The sequence below is a fragment of the Pseudophryne corroboree genome, chromosome 7, assembly GCF_028390025.1.
Source record: "Pseudophryne corroboree isolate aPseCor3 chromosome 7, aPseCor3.hap2, whole genome shotgun sequence".
NCBI lineage: Eukaryota > Metazoa > Chordata > Amphibia > Anura > Myobatrachidae > Pseudophryne > Pseudophryne corroboree.
In genome coordinates, this window is record NC_086450.1 from 346,724,586 (window position 1) to 346,749,789 (window position 25,204).

At 47.8% G+C, this 25,204-nt stretch overlaps 1 long non-coding RNA gene across 1 annotated transcript; it reads left to right on the plus strand.

Annotated features, from left to right (window-relative positions):
- The first annotated feature begins 20,636 nt into the window (after window positions 1–20,636).
- On the plus strand, window positions 20,637–24,023 carry LOC134943666 (uncharacterized). Its single transcript, XR_010181674.1, has 2 exons — window positions 20,637–21,396; window positions 23,830–24,023. It is a non-coding gene; the product is annotated as an uncharacterized LOC134943666 (long non-coding RNA).
- Window positions 24,024–25,204: the final 1,181 nt, after the last annotated feature.

The following is a 25,204-nucleotide window of genomic DNA, read 5'->3' on the forward strand; positions in this document are numbered from 1 at the left end:
CACACACACACACACACACACACACACACACACACACACACACACACACACACACACACACACACACACACACACACACACACACACACACACACACACACACACACACACACACTGACACTTTACAGGAGACACACACACTATGCAGGGGTCCTTAAACACACTGAAACTATACAGGGGTCCTTACACGCACACACATACACTGACACTATACAGGGATCCGTACACACACACACACACTGACACTATACAGGGGTCCATACACACACACTATACAGGGGTCCTTACACACACACATACACACACTATACAGGGGTCCTTACACACACACCCACGCACACAGACACACTGACACTATACAGGGGTCCATACACACACACACACACACACACACACACACACACACACACACACACACACACTGCAGGGACGTGCAGTCAGGGGAGGCAGTGCCTCCCCTGTCATTAATGATTAATATAATACAAAGACTATACTTATGACACATATTAAGTGTCATAAGTATATCCTTTTCTATTATTTTAATCATTTTTAATGTGTAAAAGAAAAAGTTTTAAATGTATTTCGGAGATAGCAATGTAAAAGGTCCGGAAGTGGGGGGCGGAGCTAAGCATTGGGCAGAAAAGACCATTAAAAAAAGTCCTCTAGGCGGCACCTAATAGCAGTGCCTCTTTGACAGGGGCGTGCTTTCAGCCACGTGAAAGCACACCCCTGTCACTGAAACAGATGTGTTTGGGCAGTGGGCAGTTCTGAACTGGCCATCTTCTGGCAGATCTGCCAGATGGGCCGGTCCAGCCGAGCAGCAAACATGCTGTGCTCAGCAGCAGGAGCGGAGAGCAGGGAGGCAGGGACGGATTGCCCTGGTGGGACGCCAAGGCAGCTGCCGGACCCGTTGTCTTATCTGGGGCTGCCTGTCAGCAAACCATCCCCCTTCCCGGGCCGGCTGCTACAAGTGTTAGCCACCCCCCACCCCACCAAGTTTACACCTGCGGCTGCCTATAATATAACCACTCCCACCATATACAGCAGCGCCAGTGGCATTACCTTTTCTAAAGCTGCATCATATCCAGTAAGAGTAGGGCTGCAAAGGAGGTCTTGCCCCTCTCCCAGGGCCACCTCCACCGCCGACTGTCACCCAGACAGCGCCAGCCATATTTACAGTTATACTAGTGAAAGTGACTGCAAGAGGTCATAGGGCATTATCACCAGCCTCCAGCCTCCTCCTCCTATAACAACTGGTCCTGTGTGTGATGTCTACTCTTGTTCCTTCTCAAAGGTTATTCAAACATTCCCACAGGGCAGTGGTGGCCAAACTTGGCCCTTAAGAATCCTTGACAGATCTCCTTGCTGATGCACAAGTTTATCTATTACCACATGACACATTTTCAAAATACACAGGTAGTGTTGAGACGGGTTGAGTATGATGAGTAAGACCGCTGATCACAATACCAATGGCAGTATCCCGGCTGTTACTTTGATGGCGTGTGGGGGTGGGGGGCGGGCACTACAGTGTGTGTAGGCTGGCATGGAAGCATTGAAGAGCCGATCATGTAAAGTTGGTGCAGAGGTGCTGCGCCCCACCCCCTCCAACCCGATCGCAGGCTGCATCCACCCCCGTGTCCAAGCTCCCCTGGACCACACAGGGAAGAAACGGGTGTGAGCTACCGGAAAAGAGTGACCCATCACTTCCACTCAGGCTTTCCGAGTGTCCGTATGTACTGTGTGAGTCTGCTGTCAGCATGGAGGGAGCAACAGTGGCTGAGACCCGGGAGCTGCAAAGAAGAGGTGAGATCATTGTTCAGCTTATTCTAACTCGCTCGCCGAGTCCCTTCCACTCTCATCCTGCCCACTTCTTCCCACCACTGATCCCATCCTGACCCCCTTTCTATTAATCCCTGCCTACCCCCCCCCACTCTGCACTTCTCTGGCTCCCATCCTGTCCCCCACTTTCCACTACTACTTCCACCCTGCCCCCACTACTACTCTTAGTCTGGCCCCTGCTCCCCACTACTACATCCAGCCTGCCCCCTGCTCTCCACCACTACTACTTCCTTCCTGCCCCCTGCTCCCCACCACTACTACTCTTAGCCTGGCCCCTGCTTCCCACTACTACTTCCATCCTGCTCCCTGCTCCCCACCACTACTATTTAGTCTTCCTTATGCTCCCCACTACTATTCCCAGCCTGCCCCCTGCTCTTCACCACAACTAGTCCCAGTCTGCCCCCACTGCTCCTCACTACTACTAATCCCAGCCTGCCCCTGCTCTCCACCATGACTACTCCCATCCTACCCTCTGCTCTGCACTTCTACTGCTCCCATCCTGCTCAATGCTTCCCACCTGCCCCTGGAACATACCCGTAATCCCCCCTTCCCCCCGGCCTCCTGAACATAGAGTACCCCCCCTGAAAGCAGTGGGTACATACACTAACCATCCTACCACCTCCTCCCACACATTCCCCACCCTGTTTACTGGACCCCTAGACACAGTACCCCAACCCCCCCACAATGGGGCGGCGGCAGTAGCGAGCACTGGCTCAACGGCGGTAGGAGTCATCAGCGGGACTCGATGGGCTGCAGTTCCTCACCAGCCACTGACCTCACCGCACGCCACTGACACACTGACACTATACAGGGGTCCGTACACACACACGTACACTGACACTATACAGGGGTCCATACACACACACACAAACACACACTCACTCACTCACTGACACTATACAGGGGATCATGTGTGCCAGCGGGGGGAAGGGGGGTACGCGATGATCATGTGTGCTGGCGGAATGGGGGGGGGGCAGGGGTGCGCGGTGATCATATCTGCCAGCAGGGGTGCGAGGACAAGGGTGTGAGGCCAGGTGTGCTGACAGGGATGGTGTGGAGGTAAGAAGGAGGGACGCTGGCAGAAGGGGAATGAGGCATTATTAGGGCTGCAGAGGAGTATGCCATTAGACTTGGTTATGCCGGCGGTTTACCCTTACAGCGGGTGGTGGCTGGGGGGGATGCCATCCATGTCTGGCTCTGGCAGCGACTCCAGCAGCATAATACGGTAGCGCAGCACTCACCATATGGGGGGCTGACTGGCCAGATGGGGCTGATAATGTTGATTTTATCTTAAACCATAAAGCTATACCTTTAAACACACCTTTACCATGGAGCTGCTGCGGTCGCTAGCTCACGCTACGTACTTTGTACGCTATTTGCGCACAGAGTCCCGTACCGTGTACGCACTCAGTGTACAAACGCCGCACTGTGGGTACAAAGCACACACAGCGTGCGCACACACAATTAATACACCTTAAAACCTTATACAGTTATACAATGCAATGACATGATTACACTTTAAACCTTATGCAGCAAAGCTCTGCAATGATGTTATACCTTAAACCTTAAGTAGCGCTGATGGTATAAAGTACCCGCAGTGCGTACACCTTATCAATACTTATACACCTTATACAGATAAATACACTTTAAACTCCCTTGCAGGAAATTGAAGACACCACACCGATTTGTAGTTGAAACCACAGGGTTCTTAGGCCACTGTGGATTGATTCCAAAAAGGTAAACAATACAATTCATACACTACAGGCTAACAAGTAAATCTAAACAGAATAATGGCTACAGAGAATGTACATACGTGAGAATGTTCGCAAGCGCAACCCGAGTCGGTCCTCCGCTGGTCATACAGATAGCGTTCAGAGTCTTGTGTGTCCAAACCTGCTGCAAGCTCTCTTTATTCACTTCATCCAAAACAATACAATGGTCACTGTAATCCCTTTGTCTATTGGACACAGAGATGTACCTTTTCATTACGGGAGAGGTCATAGGTTGATTTGAAAAGGTGGGCTATGTCTTTCTCAACTGCTCTTGTGGGTGGTCTCCTCTGGATTCCCCCCGCATACATAATATACAGTAAATAAAGTTTAAACCTATATTCTGCTTCTGCATCTAACTATCCTCAGGAACATGCAATTTTCCTCAAACCAACACCAGAATGTTTCCCTTAAAATACCCTACAGCTGGATACCAAACACCACCTTGTAACCTTGTTCTGTCCCCTCCTATCCTGTAAAGGTGAATCCCTTTGTTCTGTTATCATTTTAAACAGCTATTTCTTTCTGATGTGGTGCAGGGGGCTATGTGTACAATGTGCACTATTTGGGTTAAAATATGTAATGTTCTAATAACCCTCTATGCGTTCACAAACTCTACCGTAAACGCGCATACCACGCTCTAAGGCGCATGGCCGTGGGGAGCTACGTTATGCAAATTGCGGATATGTCCACGCACGGCAGACTGAGTGCACGCGCAGCGGGCATGTGCATGGGGTTAGTACATGGGGCATGTATTACAATATTTTTCGACTTTGACAGGGCATAGAAAGAGGCGCACTGAACATTTTGCAAAACATCCTGAGGTGATAGACTTGGTGCACAGGTTATACAGGACACCAGGGTAGGGGCAGAGCCTGATTAGTTCCTTCGCCTTTGCTAGCCATAGCTGCGAGAGATGTACACACAATATGGCAATATGCAGTGTGCAACACAAAATAGTATGTGACAATGTGTCCCTACAAATATGTATTTTGTAATGTGCATCATGGAAAACCCTGTACACACTAAGTATCTGAGGGTTACTGAGAAAAATAGGGATAGCTACATATCACAACAGCAAGAATAAGCAGACAACAGAGCTAGCATAAGTCACATACAATGAACAAATCAAAACTGAACTGCAGTTGGCAGAAATCAAAATCAAGTACTCAGCTGCAGTGGCTGGTAGGAAATAGCGCTGGTAGCCTTACTCCTACTGGGAGAGCTATACAGGGAGACTGGACCCAGCATTCCCAGAGACCTTTAGAGCTGAAAATGGCTGCCCAGCGTCTCTCAGAGGGAGGAGGGTGTAGGAGGAGCAGCTCAGGGCTGGAAGACCTCAGCGGAATGGCACCATGGGCTGAAGCCACTGGGGAAGCGCTGACCTCCCCTTGCTGACATTAACCACCTGATTCCCTGGCCTGAGCAATGGTCGCCAGTGTAATTTGCCCCAGTGGTCTAGTATAGTCCAAGTTGTTGGTCTGAATTCGTATATTGGGGGTCATTCTGAGTTGATCGCTAGCTGCCGTTGTTCGCAGCACAGCGATCAGGCTAAAAATCGGCATTTGTGCGCATGCGTATGCACCGCAATGCGCACGCGCGTCGTACGTTGTGGTTGTGCACAGGTTGTAGCAAAGTTTTTAGTCGCACTGATGACCGCAAGAATATTGACAGGCATTCCTGGGTGTCAACTGACCGTTTTCAGGGAGTGTTTGCAAAAATACAGACATGTCTGAAAAAATGCAGGCGTGGCTGGGGGTTCGCTGGGCGGGTGTATGACGTCAAATCCGGACACGAATAGGCTGAAGTGATCGCAAGCGCTGAGTAGGTTCAGAGCTACTCAGAAACTGCACAAACTGTTTTTGCAGAGCTCGGCTGCACAAGCGTTCGCACTTCTGCTAAGCTAAAATACACTCCCCAGTGGGCGGCGGCATAGTGTTTGCACGGCTGCTAAAACTAGCTAGTGAGCGATCAACTCGGAATGACCCCCATTGCTCACTGAAATATAAGTGTACTGCATTCTAATTTTACTTCTTAATTTTTAAATGTTTTTAGTGACAATAAACTATTTCTACTATTTGTACATATAGAAAATGTCTGTCCTCAATAATGTATTAAAACATTTACGGTAAGTCCTCTTTATCCCTCTTCCTCTATACTGCCATTTCTTTATTTTTCTTCTAGGCTAACCATTTGATCCAGTTCCATTCTGATCCCTTGCCCATTACATTCATTTTCTCCTAGACCTAGCATTCTGATCCCCCTCCCAGTACATTTTTTTTTGCCTTGGTCTAGCATTCTGATCCCACTACCAGCACATTCTTTTTCTCCTAAGCCTAGGCATCCTGATTCCACCCTCGATACATTCTTTTTCTCCTAGGTCTAGGCATTCTGATCCAACTCTCAATACATTTTTTTTCTCCTGGGTCTAGGCATTCTGATCCCACTCCCAGTACATTATTTTTTGCCTTGGTCTAGCATTCTGATCCCACTACCAGCACATTCTTTTTCTCCTAAGCTTAGCATCCTGATTCCACTCCCAGTACATTCTTTTTAACCTAGGTCTAACATTCTGAACCCACTTCCAGTACATTCTTTTCCTCCTAAGCCTAGGCATCCTGATTCCACCCTCGATACATTCTTTTTCTCCTAGGTCTAGGCATTCTGATCCAACTCTCAATACATTTTTTTTCTCCTGGGTCTAGGCATTCTGATCCCACTCCCAGTACATTATTTTTTGCCTTGGTCTAGCATTCTGATCGCACTACCAGCACATTCTTTTTCTCCTAAGCTTAGCATCCTGATTCCACTCCCAGTACATTCTTTTTAACCTAGGTCTAACATTCTGAACCCACTTCCAGTACATTCTTTTCCTCCTAAGCCTAGGCATCCTGATTCCACCCTCGATACATTCTTTTTCTCCTAGGTCTAGGCATTCTGATCCAACTCTCAATACATTTTTTTTCTCCTGGGTCTAGGCATTCTGATCCCACTCCCAGTACATTATTTTTCTCCAACATTTATCATTCTGATCCTATTCCCAGTGCCAGATTAAAGTCCAGATGGGCCTGGAGCTGAAATTTATGAAGGGCCTATTGTGTGCCTCAGAAGAAGGTGTGACAAGCGCTGCAGCAGTGTAACTAGCGATGAGGGGATGTGACCAGTGTGGTGTGGATGTTCTCTAAATAGGGGGTGTGGCCTGTGCCATGAGTGGGGCTATTTATAGCTAGTGCCTACCTTCAACCACTTATTAGTTAACTATAACAAAAAAAGTGTGTGACGACCATATAATGCAGAGCATCAGTGACCACCATATCATACAGGGAGCATCACAGTGACCTCCATATAATACAGAGAGCTGTGTCAACATGCAAAGAAGGTGGAAAGGGTAGCAATGATGGGGCAACACAGCAGATGTGGAATGATTAGAAAAGATGGGGGCAGAGAGAGAGAGAGAGAACTGAGACGTCCTGGGACACTCAAACCGACACAGACACCACTTACTAACACAGATTCCACTTACTGATGCAAATACACTGATACAGACACCCCTTATTGACACATACACACTTAATGGCACAGACACCCTGATACAGACCCCTTTACTGACACAGACACACTTACATAAACAAACACCCCTTACTGACACAAACACCCATTACTGACAGATACCACTTACTAACACAGACACCCCTTACTGACACAAATTCCACTTACTAACAAACATACTGACACAGTCACACTTACTGACACAGACACACTTACTGACATAAACACTGGCACGCACACTGCTTACGGACACAGACATCACTTTTTGGCACGTGCATACTTACTGATAGATACTCCTTACTGACACAGATACAACTTACTGATACAGACACACATGACAGACACCACTTAATGACTGTCACTTACTGACACACACACTTACTGACTCAGACCCCACACTTACTGACACACACAACACAGATAAACTTACAGAAACCACTTAAATATGGGATAGTAGACCCCCAGGCCTGGTGTCTGCTGCAACTCACCAGGATTTGCACGCCAGCTCTGCTCTGACATCCATGGAGGACCCAGATCTCCTCACAAACAGCAGCCTCCTGACCCATACCCTTCCCCTCTTTCATCCCGCATTTGATTGTCAGGGGAAGTGGTGGAAATGGTAAGCATGAACAATAACACTGGATGAGGGGGGGGGGGGGGGGGGGACAACGACTTTGTGTGGTATGGGGCGGAGCCGCGGATGGGTCTGGGGTCGGAGTCTCAGGAAGATTCAGGCAGGGGCAGGCAGTTTCAGACAGGCCATGGAGTGGTCGGGACTTCAGCTGGCCGGTTCGAGGTGGGGGTGGCTGGGGAGGTGAGTGACCTGAGCTGGTGATGGCAGGCAGAGGCGTAACTAGGATTCATGAAGCCCAGGGCAAATAAAAAAAATGGAGCCCCCTAAAATCGGTTTTAGAAGTGTATATACAGATAGATAGATAGATAGATAGATAGATAGATAGATAGATAGATAGATAGATAGATAGATAGATAGATAGATATGAAGGACTCCACAATTTTTTCTAAAAATCATTTGCAGCCAAAAATATATGAAAAAATTTATAGAACAACACATACGCGCCTTCAGGCTTCCCTATTTGTCATCAGACTCCTCTACACGTTAGTCTCAGGAACCCAATTCATAGTATACTACACCATAGTGACCCCAATTCATAGTATGATATACACAGCGCCCCCCAATTTAAAGTATGCCACAGCATAGTGCCCACCAATTTATTGTATGCCACCATAGTGCCCGAATTCATAGTATGACATACCACAATGCCCCCAATACACAGTATGCTAAACCGTAGTGACCTCCAAATCATAGTATCATCACTGCTTCAATAGTGCACCCACAGAAGCACCAATCGTTGTTACAAAGTCTACAGATGCTGCAAGTGGGTGCCTCAGTCCTAGCACATTCATATGTATGGATGTACACCAGGGAAGGGCCTTGTAGCTGCATTTGCGTAAAGTCACAGATGTGTATCTGGCAAAAGACGCCAATACAGATACGACTGTGCACAATCATCCCCACATTTTCTCCCACCGAAACCCTCCCCCCCACATTGCACCCCACAGGAAGATAATAACCCACATTTCCCCCCACAGGAAGATAATAACCCACATTAGGGGTCATTCTGACCTGATTACACGCTGCCGTTTATTGCAGTGCAGCGATCAGGTCAGAAGTGCGCATGCACCGGCGCCGCAGTGCGCAGGCGCATGGCTGACAGCCGACGGCTGTCGTTGCCTAGCGATCTCCTCTGCCTGATTGACAAGCAGAGGCGTTCGCTGGGCGGGAGGGTGCAGCACGGCGGCGTTTGGCTGCATTGGCCGGACCGTGCGGAGGGCAGGCCGCAGTGGCTGCATGATGTCGCACGCAAAAGCTGCGCTGGCCGGGAGCTACTCCGGAAGTACAAAAGCATTGCCGCTGTGTGATGCTTTTGTACTTCTACAATAGGGCAGGGACTGACATGCGAGACGGGCTAGCCCTGTGCTGAGCGTCCCCCCGCATGTCAGTGTGCCTGGTCGTAGATGTGCTAAATTTAGCACAGCTACAATCAACTCTGAATCACCCCCATTGCCCCCACAGAAGATTAACCTGAAAGACAGTATGTCAGAGATGTAATTGCAGAACTTGCAGTGGAATCTGGCTTCTCTCCTCCTCACTTGCCCTCAGCAGCAGACTAAGTCAGTATGCACTGTGTGGCGCGTAGGTGCATGACATCAAGGCCTATGCAACGCTGAACTCGTCTTCCGAGTAGTGCTGGGCTCAAACGTGCCTGGGCCAGAAATTGTTTTTTATTTGGTACTGTGTACAGATGCCGTAGTGTTAGTGGCTGGCTGCCGTCAGTCATCTGTCCCGACGACGGTCGCACTGCACCCCCCATGGAGTTGCACCCACATTATGTTGCTCCGCTTATATGTCTTTGATGTGTCAGGCACACAGGTTGAGGGTAAGGGGGCAGCACAAGGGTAAGGTGGCAGATACACACAGGTGAGGCGGCAGGTACACGCAGGGGTAAAGTGGCAGGCACACAGGGGTAAGGTGGAAGGCACTTAGCGTGAGGTGGCAGACGAACACGGGTGAGGCTTCAGGCACACAGGGTGAGGTGACAGACACACACAGGGGTGAGGCGTCAGGCACACAGGGTGAGGTGACAGACACACACAGGGGTGAGGCATCAGGCACACAGGGGTAAGGTGGCAGGCACACAGGGGTGAGGCATCAGGCACATAGGGGTATGGTGGTAGGCACACACAGGGGTGAGGTGTCAGGCACACAGGGATAAGGTGGCAGGCACACACAGGGGTGAGGTTACAGACACACACGGGTGAGGCGTCAAGCACACTGGGTGAGGTGACAGACACACACAGGGGTGAACTTCTGGCACACAGGGTGAGGTGACAGACACACATGGGTGAGGCATTAGGCACACAGGCGTAAGGTGGCAGGCACACAAAGGGGTGAGGTGTCAGGCATACACAGGGATAAGGTGGAAGGCACACACATGGGTGAGGGATCATCACACACAGGGGTGAGGCATTAGGCACATAGGGTAAGGTGGCAGACACACACATAGGGTGATGTGGCAGGCACACAAGGGTGAGGCATCAGGCACACAGGGTGAGGTGACAGACACACAGGGGTGAGGTGGCAGGCACACACAGGGGTGAGGCATTAGGCACATAGGGCAAGGTGGCAGACACACACATAGGGTGATGTGGCAGGCACACAGGGGTGAGGCGTCAGGCACACAGGGATAAGGTGGCAGGCACACACAGGGGTGAGGTGACAGACACACAGGGTGAGGTGACAGACACACACAGGGGTGAGGCATCAGGCACACAGGGGTAAGGTGGCAGGCACACACAGGGGTGAGGCATCAGGCACATAGGGGTATGGTGGCAGGCACACACAGGGGTGAGGTGTCAGGCACACAGGGATAAGGTGGCAGGCACACACAGGGGTGAGGTGACAGACACACACGGGTGAGGCGTCAAGCACACTGGGTGAGGTGACAGACACACACAGGGGTGAACTTCTGGCACACAGGGTGAGGTGACAGACACACATGGGTGAGGCATTAGGCACACAGGCGTAGGGTGGCAGGCACACAAAGGGGTGAGGTGTCAGGCATACACAGGGATAAGGTGGAAGGCACACACATGGGTGAGGGATCATCACACACAGGGGTGAGGCATTATGCACATAGGGTAAGGTGGCAGACACACACATAGGGTGATGTGGCAGGCACACAAGGGTGAGGCATCAGACACAGGGTGAGGTGACAGACACACAGGGGTGAGGTGGCAGGCACACACAGGCGTGAGGCATTAGGCACATAGGGCAAGGTGGCAGACACACACATAGGGTGATGTGGCAGGCACACAGGGGTGAGGCGTCAGGCACACAGGGATAAGGTGGCAGGCACACACAGGGGTGAGGTGACAGACACACAGGGTGTGGTGGCAGGCACACAGGGTGTGGTGGCAGGCACACAGGGTCAGGGGCGTAACTATATCTGTGTGGGCCCCATTGCTATGCCCTTTACCATTCCCAGCCACAAGAGAGTGACTACTCTCCACAGCATTCTCCCATGAGTGGGCATACCTCCCGCTTGTGCTCACTTCTCAGGCGCTACTGCAGGCACTGAGCGCTCACCTCTTTAGGTGTGCGGCTACTTCTCGGAGGCGTCAGGCTGCGGGCTCCTCTTATCCTGGTGTTTTCCGTCTGATGCTGTCAGTGGCTGCCTGGTGTGGTCCAACCCGACTGTATGTTGCTGGGAGGCGTGGCGTTCCCACTGTTGCATTCTCAAACATGTGTAGCAGTACTTGTTGCAGGAGGAGTGTACTGGTTTTTCGGCCCCATAGCAGCCGTACATCCTGCACCCGTGGTAGCTACAGGTGACATCAAAATCATATGTCCAGTCTGGCGCCAGCCCTGCCCACAACCCAGAGCCTCCGGGGACTGGACACCCCACACACCCAATGATGCTGGCTCTTGGGGCTAGTTTCCCATCCCCGCCTCATCCTACTCCCATTTGCCCAGCAATGACATCGTGGGCGTGGTTTCAGTTTCACACTCTCCGCCCACCCCTGGACGGCACTGAGCTTCCGGAGACGGAGCAGTGGGAGATTGGGGGCACAATGCATTTCAGCAAACATTTGCGAGATGACCTGCAGCGGACACTGGCTCCACCAGGTACAATACCCTGGCTGGCGCCGGCTGCATTGTAGGGGCCTGTGGGCCTATTTTCAATGGGCGGCCTGGAGCTGCAGCTCCATCCGCCCCATTGTTAATCCGGCCCTGCCTATTCCCAGTACATTATTTTTATCTGAGACCCATTAGTCTGAACCAACAAACTAATCTTTTTCTCTTCTAGGGCAAAACATTTCCTTTTTGACCCAGCTCCATACTTCCCAGTTGTACCAATTTAGATGAGATAGTACCTATTTTAGGGCCTAATTCAGACCTGATCGGTGCTGTGCGTTTTCGCACAGCAGCGATCAGGTCTGAACTGTGCCGATGGCTGTCTTAGCCCTGCGATTGCCTCTGCCTGATTGACAGGCAGAGGCAGTCGTTGGGCCGGAGGGGGCGGGCCGGCGGCATTTGGCCACCATTTAGGGGGCACGGTCCGGGCAACGCAGGCGTTCCTGGACCGTTGGGGGGAGGGCCGCACTGGCTGCGTGATGTCACACCCAGCCGCTGTGACCCTCACAGCGACGAGTATCTACCGGCCAGCGCGCAGGAGCTGCGCTGGTGGGGAGCTACTCTTCAAGTACAAAAGCATTGCCGCCATGCAATGCTTTTACTTGTGCGACGGGGCAGGGACTGACATGCGGGGCGGACTAGCCATGTGCTGGGTGTTCCCCCACATGTCAGTGTGACTGATTATAGATGTGCTAAATTTAGCACATCTATGATCAGGTCTAAATTAGCCCCTTAGAGCGTTGACCCTGCATACCAACCTAGATCCGGTTTGACCAGAACGTTGGGAGGTGTGCACAGAGCAGGGGTGAGCATACACCTTCCATAATGTGCACTGTAGTCTAGAGGTGCTTTTAGTGGATCGGAATAAGACATGCAGTAATCCAGCATGTGGAACGTGGTGGATAAACATCCATGATGCGTGAACATGCCACCTTCCTGTGTGGGTGCAGCCACTTCCCTGCATCACTCCCACAATTGTCCAAAATCCAAACTCAAAAGTTGGAAAGTATTCATCAACCAGATTATTATTTCTCCTCAGAATCTGAGATTGGTTTTCATTACCATTACCAAATGGCCAGTTTCCAGTGCTATATTCTCAAAGAGGCTGGTATGTGATACAGCAGTTATCTCCCCTGAGGAGGAGTGGGAAAGTTGCCTCATATGGAATCAGGGTACTGCTGAGAATAACTGGCCATGGGGGACAAAATATTTAGTTTGAAGATCTGAAACAATTACGTATGACAAATATGCAAAAATATCTAAAACAATTTGTATATGGACTGCTTAAAATTCATTCTGAAAATATGGTTTATATATGTGGAAGAAAGGTGCAATAGGCCTAATTCTGAGTTGATCGCAGCAGCAAATGTGTTAGCAGTTGGGCAAAACCATGGCCCTCATTCCGAGTTGTTCGCAGCAGTTCATCGCATCGCAAACGGCAAAAATTTGCAAACTGCGCATGCGCGAAAGCAGAAATGCGCGTGCGCAAAGGGAGCAATACGACGCTTGTGCAAAATTACTAACTGAAAATCAGCTCGTACTACACCACCGAAAACAGGGAGTGACAGAGGCGTGACAGAGGATCGGCTTCGCTATCTAACGAAATGGGCGTGAAAGTGGGCGGCTAGTGTGGGAGTAGGCAACCAGCAGTAGGCCTGTTTTGTGCAGAAATGCGTATCCGATGGTAAAATGTACACAACAAATGTTCGCTATCTTGTCGCAGCCGAGGAGTAAGTCTGCAGCTACTCAGCACTTGCGAAGTACTGTTACAAGTGTGTCTGCCCTAATTAGCAATTAATTTGCCAATGAATTCACCTGTTGACCAATTACTTGGCAAACATTGCTCTTACAAAATACTACAAACAGCAATTGTATGGCCACATAACATTTTTATTGTTAGCACGTATAAATCTGACACACTCACAAATAATGCACTGTATTTTTTTTTTAAATACTTTGATGTTAAATGCATGTTTAAATTATTTGTTTAATACTATCAAATGTAGTCAACTGTGAATAAACCAACTTATAAACTACATCAGCTAAATCTTCTCGACATAGACATATTCTTTTGTACATACCAAATAACATGAACAACATAATGCAGCCTACACTTAATGGCTCTCATTCCGAGTTGTTCGCTCATTATTTTCCTTCGCATCGGTGCGATTTTCCGCTAACTGCGCATGCGCAATGTTCGCACTGCGGCTGCGTCAAGTAAATTTGCTAAGAAGTTTGGTATTTTACTCACGGCATTACAAGGTTTTTTCTTCGTTCTGGTGATCGTAGTGTGATTGACAGGAAGTGGGTGTTTCTGGGCGGAAACTGGCCGTTTTATGGGAGTGTGTGTAAAAACGCTGCCATTTCTGGGAAAAACGCGGGAGTGGCTGGAGAAACGGGGGAGTGCCTGGGCGAACGCTGGGTGTGTTTGTGACGTCAAACCAGGAACGAAACTGACTGAACTGATCGCAGTGGCAGAGTAAGTGTCGAGCTACTCAGAAACTGCTAAGAAATTTCTATTCGCAATTTTGCGAATCTTTCATTCCCAATTCTGCTAAGCTAAGATTCACTCCCAGAGGGCGGCGGCTTAGCGTGTGCACTGCTGCGAAAAGCGGCTAGCGAGCGAACAACTCGGAATGACCCCCAATGTTACTTAATACAATTTTTTTGTTTTTTTGTGGGAATATGTGTCCATATCTAATACTATGCCATGTTGCCCCTAGTAACCCAAGTTCCTAATTTTTTTTTTTTATATGGCCACTTAAGTGTTGTGCAAGGTATACATGTTTTAAATTTTAATATGCAATGTTTGTATGAATATTCTGATTGTTCCCTTGTTCCACAAATGTCAATATGCCATGTTAAAGTTTACAGGGCACAGTTTTCCATAGTGCATAACCTTTAATAAAACACACAAATAAGTTTTTTTATATATTTTTTTACTTAAAAAAATAAAGTAAATCAGCAACACAACATGGCTACAAATGAGCATCACATACAAAGATGGACATAGCAACAAGCAGATGCCAGTGCCAAAATTCACATAGCAGAACCCAGTACTATGGTAACACCATCTTCTGACAAAATATGATGTTTAATATTTACTAAGTATATGTTGTGAACCCCCAGCCAGACGAAACTTTTAGGGGAACTGAGGTCGATTCTGGAACCAACACACAAACACAACCATACACAGCACGCTAGGAAGAGGAAGATGGCTCAGGTGTAGACAAAAATAACTCACAGGCTACAATTTAAATAAACACAAATATACCCTTTCACTTTGAGGGAGTTGTACATTCTGGCCACACAAGCCAAAAAAAACCCAAACATCGAGGCAACATGTAAAACATGGGTGCTGTCCATCTGGAGAGACATCACTTTCTCTTCTTTTTCCCCGCCTGATGTAGTTCTTCACGGCTCGGTCTGCGAAGCGACCTCCGAGGGTCCTGCCCAGTGGGATGTTCTTCCTGGGCAGAGGGAGGGAAGGGAGCAGATGTGGCTGGCTCTCTGCCACTGTGGGCAAGGGAGACAGCGATGTCCTGGAGCCCTTGCAGAATGGAATTTGCAATTTGTTGGAAGGAGGAGGCGAGTTGCTCTTGGCCCTGCCTGATCTCTGCCAGTCCTTGGCAGAGTTGAGCTACACCTTGCTCCACACTGTTTCTGTGCTCAGTGAGCCGGACAGGTATCTGGCTTACCTCCCGGATCATCCTGTCCTGAAAGGCATTCAGGCTCTCACCATACCTGGCAATTTGAGACAGGATGTCCGGGATAGCAGAGGGTTGGGTGGGGGGGGCCAGTTGGAATCTGGACGGATGGAATCTGTGGTCCCACAGTGCCAGAGACACTAGGTCCCCCCACCTCAGCCTCAGCCACATAACCCTCCTCTGACTCTACCTGCTCACCCACCTGTGCTGTGTTATGTTCAAAGCAAATAGAAGAATGAGTGGAAAAAGAGTAGAAAAAAAAAACATGAGACTTTTGGAACCACTAAATTAGTTGTTTAGGAATATGTGTGTAAACTTACCTGGCAAGTCATGTGCATTCAGTATTTCAGGCAGGTCCGTGTCCATATGAGACACCCCAACCCCCTCCTCGTAGCTCACACAGTCCATCGCCATCTCCTCAAGGTCTGTGTACTCCACAGTGGCAGCTGGACCTCCCCCTGTTGCCCTCGAGGCATTCCACTCCGCAGACCTCTTGCCCTTCAGGCGGGATTTGAAGTCGGCCCAACTACATATGTGATTAAAAATAGGGGCAAGGGACATAAAAGTTATGAATACCTGCTTTAATTGATAGTACACATGTTATGTATTTGGTTGCTATAGGCAACATCACATCTAGCTAAGTTTTTAATAATACTTGGCTCAGAAAATGGTGTGTCAATATACACTTACCGTCTTCTAACTTCCTGTGAGGTGCGGACTATTGAGCCAACTTCATTAACAGAATCAGTGATGTCCCTCCAGATTCGATCTTTGGATGCAGCACCCATGTTTTTGGGGCCTCCATGAATTTTTTCCATGGCCTGTGTGACCAAAACACGTAACTCCCTCTTAGTGAATGCGGGCTGTCTTTTTTTTGGGGGGGATGTAGCCTGTGAGCTATCGTCCTGTCCCTCCTCACCAGCTTCCTCTTCACTAGCTGCTTGTGTACTTTGTGTTTGAGATGCTAGGCCAGAATCTCCCTCAGTTTCCCCAGTATCTATGTCTGGCAGGGGATTCACTCCTAACTCCTGGGTATCAGAAGATGGAGTTTGTACAGTACTGGGTCCTGCAATTTCAACATCCGCACTTGCAGCTTCCAGCATCTGCCTCCGCAGCGCTAGGTGCCTATGTGTCAAAGCGGACATCTGCTGCTGCACCTGGTCCATCTCTGCTGCCATCTGCTCACGAGTAGCCATGTTGCTGGTGGCATGTGTGTTTGCACAGGTGTCTAGCGATTTATAGCTGCGTGTGGTTTCCAGTGCGGTAATTCGCACAGGTGTCAATTATGCTAATACTTCCAGTAATTGTTGTACAGCCTATTTAAAAGCCTTGATTGCAGCCTGTGTCAGTGGGTGTATGATGCTAAATGCTGTTTGAAGACACAAGCAAGGTGGACGTGTTGCCTTTCACATTTCAGAGTGAGTTTTTATTGCAGTATATAGCATAAAAATGTGCGTTGGTTTGCTTGCAAATGTGTTACTGTTGTGTTGCGGAGGGCGTATTTAAAGCATATTTTTTTTATATTTTTCTTAAAAATTAGGATATTAACAAACCAAGTATGTATGGGTGTGCAATGGTCCTTTGTAGTGGTTTAAAATGGGTATTTGTAGTTTGGTGGTTAATGTTTTTTGCTATAAATTTATTAACATGTACTATCTAATAGTTTTGTTACCTGTAATTTACAGTGTCCGTTCTAGTGTTGAGAGTGGTTATTTTATTTCTTATTGCCCATTTCTCTCTCTTGTAGGTGTCTATCTTGGTTTTTGCAGTCCCATTTTGTTTGCCAAAGTAGGCCAGATTTTATTTGAATTTTCACAAAAAGGTGCACCTTTCTTTTCTGAGCAGGTAAGTTGCCTGTCCCTGGGTGTCATGGTGTGTGTTTGTTGCGAGTGTGTATCTTATTTCTTATTGCCCATATCTCTCTCTTGTAGGTGTCTCTATTGTTTGTGTTTGCATTTCCATTTTGAGTGCCAAAGTAGGCCAGATTTTATTTGAATTTTCACAAAAAGGTGCACCTTTCTTTTCTGAGCAGGTAAGTTGCCTGTCCCTGGGTGTCATGGTGTGTGTTTGTTGCGAGTGTGTGTCTTATTTCTTATTACCCATTTCTCTCTCTTGTAGGTGTCTCTATTGTTTGTGTTTGCATTTCCATTTTGAGTGACAAAGTAGGCCAGTTTTCATTCTCAGTTTCCAAAAAAGGGATCCTTTATTTTCGGATCAGGTAATTTTTTTTTTTTAATGTTTGCATGTTTTTTTATTTAAAAACAAAACAAAACAAAACAAAACATACTTAGTACTTTTTTAATATATTGTTGCAGTAATTATATGGGTATGTTTTAAATATCAAAAAGTTTTTGATTTGTGATGGTAACCTATGTTGTAGGTACTTAGCTAACTGTGGCGTTTTTTTTTTTCATTTATGTGATTTTGTTCCGTATTTTCATCTTGAAGATATGGAGTACGCTCCTGCAGTAAGTGAACACCCATACACTTTGAATTATATATATATATATTATTTGTTGGTGTTTTTTAATGATTCTTACCTTCATTTTAAGTTGGTGATGTCCATTCATGTTGCAGCTGAAGCCCTCCCACCACAACCCATGGAACCACTCCCACCCCAACCGCCGCAAGCCCTCCAACCCCAACCGGCTCCTCATCCTCCAAGGCAACGGAGGCGTGCTAGGCCACCAATTTTCCCTACCCGAGTCCTCCGTTTTGGGATGCCTGATGATGTAGTGTTGCGCAGATACAGACTGCCACCTCATCTAATCCTAGACACTCTCTCCATAATAGAGAGTGATCTAGAACAATCCATTAGCTATCCTACAGCAATACCAGCATTGACATAATTCCTTGCTGTGTTACATTTTGTGGCCACTGGTTCGTACCAGCATGCGGTAGGAGATCTGGTTGGCATGTCGCAGGGCCAGTTCAGTAAGGTCCTGCGGCGTGTCAGCCAAGCTTTCCTAAAGCGAGTGAAGCAATTTATCGCAATGCCTTTGGATGTTGGTGCCCTGGCTGTGGTGAAGCGGCAATTTCAGGAAGGTGGTAGTCGCTTCCCACACGTTATTGGGGTTGTGGATGGGACACATGTAGCTATTGTTGCGCCAAGACATAGTGAAGAAATTTATAGAAACAGGAAACTGTTTCATTCTCTGAATGTAATGCTTGTTTGTGGGCCATCCCTCCAGATCCTGTCCCTGAATGCTAAGTTCCCTGGGAACTCCCATGATGCCCATGTCATTAGACAATCAGGGATATGGCAGAGATTAAGAACGATGAAAGGCCAAGACATGTGGCTATTGGGTGAGTTTGGTATTTTTCTTGATTTGAGCAGTCATATTTTTGCTATTATATTATTTAATGTTTTATTTTTCCTTTTTCTATTTTCATCTTATCAAACAGGAGACCGTGGATATCCTTGCACCCCCTGGCTCATGACTCCTTACAGTAAACCCAGGCCAGGACCACAGACGGCAATTAACTCTGCGCTTACTGCCACTAGACAGGTGGTGGAGCGCACGATTGGTGTTCTTAAAGGGCGTTTTCGTGTGCTCCACTGCACTGGTGGCGACATCATGTATTCGCCGGAGATGGTAAGTAAAATTGTGGTCCTGTGCGCTATCCTACATAACATCGCTATAAGGAGTCGCGTAGAGCTTCCCCAAACGGAGGAATTGCCGGATGAGGAGCCAGGGGTTGGCCGGACATTCGGTGGGGGGAATGTGTCCCGCCGGGGGAATGCAGTAAGGGCTAGAATTGTCCGGGATTATTTCAGGTATTGTTATTTTTTTATCTTTAGTTTTGTTTCCAAAAACTCTCTGTATTTGTTTAATAATTTTGGACTGATGTAATTTAGGTAGCTTGGTAAAGTTCAGAGTGTGTTGGTTTTGTTTTGTGAGTCTATATTATTTTTTCAGTACATAATTAATCTGTAATGTTCTCCTTATCATGTTTTTTTGTGTAATATTGTTGTTGACAATGGGTTTTTTTCTTGTAATTTATAATTAATTCTATTTGTGTTAATAACCATAATTTGTATTTTATTTTTTTTGTTTGGCTTGTGCATTAAAAATGACACAACATATGATCCTAAATGTCGAAAACTTTGTGACTTTGTGCAGCTGAATGTTCATGCAAAATGTGCTGAGTACACAGATTGTAACAATTACTTTTCAATAAGTGTGTGTGTGTGTGTGTGTGTGTGTGTGTGTGTGTGATTGTGAGTGAGTGTGTGTGTTTTTTTTTTTATTTTCTTCCGCGGCTGCGAATTTCCGCTAATGCGAACTGTACCCACTGTCCTTCACATTAATGCACACATATCAATAAAGTTTATTACAGATGACACCATAAATTTACAACCAATCAAATGGCACCACACACTATAAATATATGCCCATGTATGGAAAACGCCATTGGCACCATGTGCGCAGCTGCATTCTTACGACGGGAGCTGCGCGTGTTGGTTGCGGTAATGGACCGACACGTAGGCTGTGCAGGGCCCTTTATACCAAATAGGGTAAAGCGCGAGGCCTACGCGGAGGTCCGCCGCATACTGCACACACGCACCCGGACCAGAAGGAGTATAATCCAGCTGGAAAGGCGCTGGAGTGACCTCCGACATCGCACGCCGGACCTGTTGGCGGAATTGCGCCAACAAATCCGCTGTAGACGTAGACGCAGTAAGTTTCACATATTACATTAAATATATGTATTACACTGAGATTATTAGCAGAAACTTTAAATGCAAATACTGCACATTTTCACTAAGAAGTTATATAGTGAGAAAATTAGCAGACTGTAATTATACTATTGTAGAACAAACATGACAAGTTTACACAGTATGTGTGTTTATGGCAAGCAGTGATGACTGTGTAGCAAAAGTGCTTCTGAAAAAGTTCATGTTGTTGTAGTGAGTTGCTACACAGGCTGTCGACTGAACCCAATAACTTGCTCTGTGTCTTTAACATGGGACAGAACAATGTAATTTTTAAATGCTGATGGTATTATTTTTTAAGCCACAACCTAAATATTACATATTTAATTCTAGGGCAAGCACAACGGCAAACAGCGGATGGAAGGCCGCAAAGTGGCAGCCCAGGCCAATCCCTTTCTCCGCCCCCCTCCCCTTCTGTGACCCAATCCCCCTCTCCGCCCCCTCCCCCTCTCTTTCCCAGTCACCTTCTCAGCCCCACTGCCCTCTCTTTCACAATCCACTTCTCCGGCCCCCTCCCCTTCTGTGGCCCAATCCCCCTCTCCGCCCCCCTCCCCCTCTCTTTCCCAATCCCCTTCTCAGCCCCACTCCCCCTCTCTTTCACAATCCACTTCTCCGGCCCACTCCCCTTCTGTGGCCCAATCCCCCTCTCCGCCACCCTCCCCCTCTCTTTACCCAAACCCCTCTCTGTCACCCTCCCCCTCTGTAGCCCAAACCACCTCTCCGCCCACCTCCCCCTCTCTTTCCCAATCCCCCTCTCTGCCCCCCTCCCCCACTGTGGCCTAACCCACCTCTCCGCCCACCTCCCCCTCTCTTTCCCAATCCCCCTCTCTGCCCCCCTCCCCTCTGTGGCCCAACCCACCTCTCTGCACCCCTCTGTGGCCCAACCCACCTCTCCGCCACCCTCCCCCTCTCAATCCGACCCACCCTCTGTAACCAGATCCCCCTTCCATCCTCTTTCCACAATCCAGACTCCTTCCTCCATCCAGCGTCCTTCCCCCATCCAGCCTCCTTCCCCCATCCAGCCTCCTTCCCCACAATCTGAATGGGCAGCAGAGGCCCCGGAGCGACTTGAGGGAAGTGAACAAGTGGCAGAGGAGAGTAAGTTCACACACATTTACATTTAATTTGTTACCTAATTTAACTTCACATTCAAATAAATACAGTGTTGTAGTGGGGCCAATATTTTTCCCAAGGTCAACTTTTGTACTTCTTCATCATGGTATGGATGTTGGATTTACATTTGTGCGAGGATCATTAGATGTACAGTTTCTACGTCTGCAATGTTTAGGATGAGCACTCTAGGTCGACACTCATTATGTCGACAGGGTTGCATGGACAACAGGGTTTATATGTGCGACATTATCAGCAAAACAGTTATACCTGAGTGGAGTTTAGTATGTTGTTTGACTTTTACACTTGTGCCTGGGTATTCCAATATTTGCACATTGAACTCGCATGCTTCACTTTGTTAGCCAGGCTAAGGACACAGTGATTAGTGTTGTGAAAGTTACACTCCAAAAATTTTATAATACACATTTAAAAAAACCTGTTTGACCTTATGTAGTAAGGCAGGCTTTCAGGATGTGTGGGCCTGCTGGGATATGTGGTCCTTCTGAAGATGTTGATATGCAGTGTGATGATGCAGGGCCAACCACAAAAACAAAAAATCTGCTTCACTCCAGATGTGAATGAATCCCTGCATGAGGTTACATTTACTAAGATGGTATTTCTATTTAAGTTGGGATGTTGCCCATAGCAACCAATCAGATTATACTTTTCATTTATTTAGCACCTTCTACAAGATAATATGTGGAATTTGATTGGTTGCTATGGGTAACGTTCCATCTAAAATATAACTTCCATATTACTGTATGTACCCCATAGTGTCGTACACTGTGTTAAAAAAAAAAAAAACCTTGCTGAGCAGGCTTGTGTGTTGTTCTCAGTGGCGGATTTGCCGCTAGGCAACCTAAGTGGTTGCTTAGGGCCCACCGGGTCAGGGGGCCCGAAGCGGGCCCCCCGCTTGTGTCACTGAGACACGCTGCCGCTCAGTCCGGCGGCAGCGTGTCTCAGCTGTCAGGAGAGGAGAGCGCCCGCCAGCGCGGCTGTGTCTGGCGCTGCGGCGTATAGCGGACTTCAAACCAGCCGCCGGTTCGTGAGCCAATCAGAGCTCGCGGACCGGCAGCCAATCAGAAGCCGCCGGTCCGCGAGCTCTGATTGGCTCACGAACCGGCGGCTGGTTTGAACGAAGTCCGCTATACGCCTCCGCGCCAGATTTGGGTGGGCGCTCTCCTCTCCTGACTCACCCGTCCCTCACAGCCGGAGCCCGGAGGAGGAGCAGCAGCAGCAGTGCAGCAGCGGTAAGCAGCTGCAGCACTGGCTGCTGTGGGGGCAATTGTATACCTGGCACTGTGGGGGCATTTGTATACCTGGCACTGTAGGGGCATTTGTATACCTGTCAGGTATACAATTGCCCCCACAGTGTCAGATCCACAATTGCCCCCACAGTGTCAGGTATTACCTGACACTGTGGGGGCAATTGTGGATCTGACACTGTGGGGGCAATTGTGGATCTGGCACTGTGGGGGCATTTGTATACCTGGCACTGTGGGGGCATTTGTGGATCTGGCACTGTGGGGGCATTTGTATACCTGGCACTGTGGGGGCATTTGTGGATCTGGCACTGTGGGGGCATTTGTGGATCTGGCACTGTGGGGGCATTTGTATACCTGGCACTGTGGGGGCATTTGTGGATCTGGCACTGTGGGGGCATTTGTATACCTGGCACTGTGGGGGCATTTGTATACCTGGCACTGTGGGGTCAATTGTGGATCTGGCACTGTGGGGGCAATTGTGGATCTGGCACTGCACTATTGGGGGCATATGTCTGTGTTTCACGTCCCATTTTAATTGGCCACACCCATTTTTTTTTTGTGCGCGCGCGCCGGTGGGGCACAGTACCTCTATGGGGCACTCTCTGTCTGATTGGTCGCCGCTTAGCCCCGCCGGGAGTGCACACAGACGCTCTCATTCCAGTGAATGGGGCGCGTGCGTGTCACGGACACGTGCGCGCCCCAGATGCGGTGATAGGCCCAGGCACAGACGGAACTCCATCTGTAATGTAAGGGGGCATAAGTCAGAACAAAAATATAGTGCTATGGATTGTTTGAGGTAGGGGGGCCCCAAATCGGTTTTTCGCTTAGGGCCCCATGAGGTCTAAATCCGCCTCTGGTTGTTCTGATACTGTTTTCTCATTAAAACATCCATGATGTAGTCACTTTGCCATTAAAGCAGGCATGTCCAAACTGCGGCCCTCCAGCTGTTGACAAACTACACATCCCAGCATGGCCAGACACAGCTTTAGCATTCTGTGACAGCAAAACTGCGTCAAGGCATGCTGGTATATGTAGTTTCACAACAGCTGGAGGGCCGCAGTTTGGACATGCCTGCATAAAAGTGTTCTTTGTACCTTGTTTGTATAATAGGTAATGTGAGGAATTTAATCATGTTTATTTTGCCTCTTAATTTCAGATGTTGCGGTTGGAGATCCCACAAGTTTTGCGGGCATTCTGGCCAGCATGCGCCACAACCTTCAAGCCTTGTTACATAATGTTTCACAGTTAGAAAAGTTTGCATAATATTTATTTTTATTTTTATTTAAAAAAAAAACAGTTAATTAATGAAAAAAATTAAAACAAAAATAAATATTTTTTTTTTCAAGTTAAGCGGGTGTTGTGTTTATTTATGCAATAAAGGAACATCAGATTGGCTAGCAGAAATTGGTTAGCTTAAACATTTCACACATCTAATTTAAGAATGTTATTTCAAAATTAAAACCAAAAAAACAAACAAAAAAAAAGTTAGGAGGTTATTGTTTACAAAACATGTAAACACCTTTATTCACAAACTACACCTCTACACACACAAAAAAAAAAAAAAAACAACAACATTAGAGCAGGCAAATTTACCACATCTATATTTTTATTTAAAACATTTAAATGTTGAGGGCCAATTATGCCTACAAAGTGTGCTTTAGGTATTCTTTGAACACTTAATTGGTCATGACCATTATCATTCATTACAGTAATTGGAATCGTAATTGAGGATGGCTTGTGTAGTTTGAACTGAAAGCAGTAATTTATCTTTAAAAAAAAACAAACATTGGGGGTAATTCCAAGTTGATCGCAGCAGGATTTTTGATAGCAATTGGGCAAAACCATGTGCACTGCAGGGGAGGCAGATATAACATGTGCAGAAAGAGTTAGATTTGGGTGGGTTATTTTATTTCTGTGCAGGGTAAATACTGGCTGCTTTATTTTTACACTGCAAATTAGATTGCAGATTGAACACACCCCACCCAAATCTAACTCTCTCTGCACATATTATATCTGCCTCCCCTGCAGTGCACATGGTTTTGCCCAATTGCTAACAAAAATCCTGCTGCGATCAACTTGGAATTACCCCCATTGCTGGCCCTCATTCCGAGTTGTTCGCTCGCAAGCGGATTTTATCAGATTTGCTCATGCTAAGCCGCCGCCTACTGGGAGTGAATCTTAGCATCTTAAAATTGCGAACGATGTATTCGCAATATTGCGATTACACACCTCGTAGCAGTTTCTGAGTAGCTCCAGACTTACTCGGCATCTGCGATCAGTTCAGTGCTTGTCGTTCCTGGTTTGACGTCACAAACACACCCAGCGTTCGGCCAGACACTCCTCCGTTTCTCCGGCCACTCCTGCGTTTTTTCCGGAAACGGTAGCGTTTTTTCCCACACGCCCATAAAACGGCCTGTTTCCGCCCAGTAACACCCATTTCCTGTCAATCACATTACGATCGCCAGAACGATGAAAAAGCCGTGAGTAATATTCCTAACTACAAAGCAAATTTACTTGGCGCAGTCGCAGTG